The sequence below is a fragment of the Macrobrachium nipponense genome, chromosome 18 (genome assembly GCF_015104395.2).
Source record: "Macrobrachium nipponense isolate FS-2020 chromosome 18, ASM1510439v2, whole genome shotgun sequence".
Lineage (NCBI taxonomy): Eukaryota > Metazoa > Arthropoda > Malacostraca > Decapoda > Palaemonidae > Macrobrachium > Macrobrachium nipponense.
This window is the reverse complement of record NC_087211.1, coordinates 13,782,023-13,787,228: the sequence shown is the minus strand read 5'-3', so window position 1 is coordinate 13,787,228 and position 5,206 is coordinate 13,782,023. Positions and strand designations below refer to the sequence as shown.

Here is a 5,206-nt window from a genome sequence, read left to right as displayed (position 1 = left end):
AAATACAAAATTCTATTATCTTTTTCTAATTATGAAAAAATTACATGTTTTTTTTTTTTACCATTCCCGGAAAATACAGATACAAAGTAAAAGGTATGGATTATATTTTTTTAAATAGACAGATTTAGATTTAAAATGTGAGATAAAAAAAAATTCTACTATTTCTGCCTCTTAAATATTTTAAACCATCGCCATAAAAATCAAATATAGGAATCAAATAAAAGAGAAAAACAAGAGCGTCACATTGAGGCATTACAAATTTCCATAACGATCGGTTCCTAAAATATTACCACTTTTTCCGCTTTTTTCCGCCCTTTCATCGTCTCCCGAGTTTCCTGTCCCGTGTTATCGCTTCCTGCATAATCACCCAGACGCCTCCGTAAACGTAAAACAAGAAAAAGAACTCCTCCAGCAAAGTCTTCGGACCAGGCTTTCTAGCCTCACACCTGTAGACGTACGAGAGAGTTTGGCAAAGTAGCTTAGCTTAGCATGCAAACGATTCCTCGGGCAGCGAAAGGCCAAGATCGTTTCCCAGAGTTTATTGCTTTTCCTTACTCCTCCCTCCCTCCCTCCTCCGGACGTTTCCTTAAGGTCAGCTAAAGATTCCTCTCTCTCTTCCTCTCCGCTCTCACTCTTTTTTCCTTCCTTCTATTCGATTTGCTTCTGGGGGGCGAATTCCGTTTTAGGAAAAATATACAGCTTCATCTGAGTGTAAATGCCACTTATTTCCCGATATATTTTCCAAGTATGTATGTATGTACGCGTGTATGTGCGCAAAACAAACACTGGCCCCATGGAAAATATTGTTGCTAAAACAGCACAATTTTGGCAATACAATGAAACAAGTAAAAAAATGCGCCGAACGAGTTTTCTGTACAGCGTATAATCAAGGCGACCGAAAATATATATCAATCTTTCGGTGGTCTCGATATAATGCTATATGAGCCCCGAACCATGAAACTTTAACCACAGCACGGTGGTGGCCTGGCCTATATCGTTGCCAGACGCACGTTTATGGATAGCTTTAACCTTGAATAAAATAAAGTCTACTAAGGCAAGAGGGCTGCGATTTGGTATGCTTGCTGATTGGAGGGTGGATGATCAACATACCAATTTGCAGCTCTCTAGCCTCAGAATGTTTTTAAGATCTGAGGGCGGACAGAAGAAGAGCGGAGAGAGAAAAGTACAGACGGACAGACAAAGTCGGCAAAAAAGTTTTCTTTTTAGGAAACTAAAAGAAACAACGCACAATTTCTCTCTCTCTCTCTCTCTCTCTCTCTCTCTCTCTCTCTCTCTCTCTCTCTCTCTCCGGTGCTTTTCTGAGGACCCCGTGAGGCCCAATTCTTCAGGAAGAGACTTGACCCCAGAGAGCAGTTGCCTTCCTCCTGCAAATGACACTTCGCCAACTTGCTCTCCCAACTTGCTCGAGAGAGCAAGACTGGAATGGAAGGATTATTATTTATCAAGAGTTCACTGTTCCAGGTTAACGAAGCACAAGAATAATGTTTAATTGAAAGGATACTTTGCTGATCAGTTTTGCTGGTGTGTGTTTGTGTAAATATATATATATATATATATATATATATATATATATATATATATATATATATATATATATACACATATATATATATATATGTATATATATCTATATATATATATATATATATATATATATATTATATATATATATATATATATATATATATATATATATATCACACACACACACACACACACATATATATATATGTATCTATATAATATAATTGTATATATTATATATACAGTATATAGAAGATATATATATAATATATATATATATATATTAAGATATAATATATACGTACACACGCACGCATACACACACACACACACACACACACACACACACAAACAAACACACACACACACACACACTATATATATATATATATATATATATATATATATATATATATATACACACTATATACTATATATACATATGTATATACACAAACATATCTATACATATAATTATATGCACAGGCTTTTAAGAAAATTAAAGAAGACGAAACAGTGAAAGTGACAAAAGCAGATAAATCTAATGCAGTGGTAATAATGAATAAAAGTGACTATGTAAGTAAAATAATGACATTGCTAAATGATACTGATACTTATACGAAACTGAGGTCTGACCCTACACATACAGTGAACTCCCATTTCAATAAACAAATTAAATCCATTTTGAAGGGCTTTGACCATTTGATTAAACAGTTAACACCGCAATGCGCATCCCTGCCTTATATGTATGGTTTAGTCAAGACACATAAAATCAATCATTAGTTCAGTGGGCTCAGTTACGCATAATTTATCTAAATGGCTTGTAAAAATTCTTACTCCTTTGGTAGGAAACATCTCTAACACGAATGTTAAAAACAATGTTGATTTTATAAACAAAATGAATAGTTTAAATTTGAATTTTGATTTTAATATGGCTAGTTTTGATGTTGTCTCTTTATTTACAAAAGTTCTTGTATATGACTTACTTGAATATTTGGAGGAGGAATTAGAACGTCATGACATTCCCTTAAGTGTAGCAAACCTCATTAGTCTCATAAGGTTATGTATCAAAGATAGTAAATTTTGTTTTAATGGGGAATTTTTTGTACAAAAGTTTGGCATAGCCATGGGTAATCCCTTATCTCCTGTCCTTAGCAATATTTACATGGAATTTTTTGAGACAAAAACTCTTACCAAGAATTTGCCCCAAAAAAGTTATTTGTATTTAGATATGTAGATGATACCTTCTGTATTTGGCCAGTTCACGAAAATCTCCAGGAATTCCTTAATAATCTCAATAATTTAGTCCCTTCTATAAAATTTACTGTAGAGGAAGAAAGAAATTGTAATTTGAATTTTCTTGATGTAACTGTCCATAGAAATGATAGAAATTTCACCTTTTCAGTCTTTCGAAAATCAACTAACATTGCCTCTTTTGTTCATTACTACTCCAATCACCATCAAAATGTTAAATTCTTTGTTTTTTCTGGGTTTTCCTAAGGGCTTTATGTGTCTGTAGCCCGCAGTTTATTGACGCTGAAATTAAAACTATCTATGCTATTGCATTGAAACTTAAATACCCAAGGACTTTTATAGATGTGGCATGGAGAAGAGCTAGAAAAACATTTTATTCAATTAATGACAAACTTGAATCTAGTAAGCATAACATTCTAAAAAATTACCTATGATGAAAGATTTTTAGATATTCCTAGAATTTAAAGCTTTATAACATAAATGTTGTTTTCAGTAATATTAATGCCAAGAGTTTAATAATAAAAAATTCTTCTAAAGATCTTCTAGGCTGCATATATGAAATTCCTTGCAAAGAGTGTGATAAAGTCTATTACGGACAGACCGGTAAATCTCTCTCACAACGTCTCAAACAACATCAATATTCTGTGAGAACTGGGCAAATATCGAATGCATTATTCGTACATATGAGAGATTTAGACCATCCTTTTAACTGGAGTCAAGCAAGAGCCTTAATCCCATGTAATGACACAGTTAAAAGGAATATCATTGAATCTTGTTTCGTCAAGTCAAATAATAGAAATGTTCTAAATTTGAGTCTTGGTTTATTTAAACTTGATGCTTTCATTATGAAAAAAGTTACAGATAAATATAAGCAACAAAATTAATATATTCAGTTTTTGCATGTTTTGGACTGTAAAGGTACTTTGTAATTTCGGTTAAGTTTGTGACCGTGTGATATCCGATAATCCTGGATTATCTCTTTTAATTTTTTACCCTTTGACAATTAACCATCTGGTATTCTTGATCATGTTTTGTACCTGAGACCTTTCTCTCCAATTGTACTTCATTAACTCCTTGACAATGTCTGAGTAAAGACGAAAGTGCTAGGATTTCTGACTATCATTTTCATGTGAGAAAGCGAAACCGATAGGAAACTTACAGGGTAAGAGAGAGAGAGAGAGAGAGACCCAATGCAAGCGACAATGACAAAGCGTCCATATCTTCGAGACCCCTCGTCCACATCTGGATTCTTCTTCTCCGGCCCAATGGCTGACCTGGAAAATCAATCTTTTATCTTAACGATTAGTGGCATTTTGTGTCAAGAGATTCCCCACCCCCACAACCCCCGGGGGTGACCCTTCACTCTTAAAGAGGTTAATCTAAGAAATTTATGAAAGGGAAGAGTTTGTTGTCAAGCCTTATGGCACTGGAGGGCGAGTGGCCCCTTTGGGAAGCCTTCAGTTTTTGCCTTTTTGGCTTTTTGTGAATTTTTCAATTTTACGTTTTACCTTTTTACATTTCCATTATTTTTTATTTCTTTACCTTTCTAACTTTTCGTGATTCATTTTATTTCTTTACCTTGTACCTTTTCTTGGGTTTCTTTTAAGTTTTCAAGGTGTCTTCGGCCAAGTAATGATGGACATTATCTGGGTATGAAGTAGTCACAACATTCACATTTCTGAGCCGTGGACGCACATAGTAGAATAAGCATTACTTTCTGACTCACATCAGGATCGAACCCAGGTCTTTCAATTGGAAGGCAAGGACGCTGCCAACAAAGCCACCCAAGTCATAAAAGAATTTGGAACCTACTTAGTACTACTTACTGTCCCTAAGGCTTTATAATAGCCTGGCAGTCTGAGAGCTGTGGTGTCCGGGTGGTTAAGGAGATGGACTTGAAATCCATTGGGCTCTGCCCGCACAGGTTCGAATCCTGTCCATAGCGGTAAGAAACATTATGATCTCTCTTAGCAAATGGTTCGGGTCCTCTCGCTGGCGCCAAGAGGTAAAGAGGCCTAATGCATATAGATTAATGTGGTGATGTTTGTATACAATATTGTGGATGTATATAAGATATTGAGTTTCCGTGCTTGCGCTGTCAATAAAAACTAATGTCAGTGAATGAGATATATTTATTGCAATAATGTTTGTTGTTTTTATTCGTTATTATACATTTTAGTCATTAGGAATGTATATATATATATATATTATATATATATATATATATATATATATATATATATATATATATATATATATGCTCTCTATTGGTCAGTCTGTCTGTCTGTCATTTCCTGGTCGTTTCCTATTGGTCTCTCTCTCTCTCTCTCTCTCTCTCTCTCTCTCTCTCTCTCTCTCTCTCTCTCCTTGTATGCTCTCTATTGGTCAGTCTGTCTGTCTGTTTCTC

General features: G+C 34.7%; 1 non-coding gene across 1 annotated transcript; it reads left to right on the top strand.

Moving 5' to 3' along the window:
• The first annotated feature begins 4,662 nt into the window (after window positions 1-4,662).
• On the top strand, window positions 4,663-4,744 carry Trnas-uga (transfer RNA serine (anticodon UGA)). The gene has a single exon. It is a non-coding gene; the product is annotated as a tRNA-Ser (tRNA).
• Window positions 4,745-5,206: the final 462 nt, after the last annotated feature.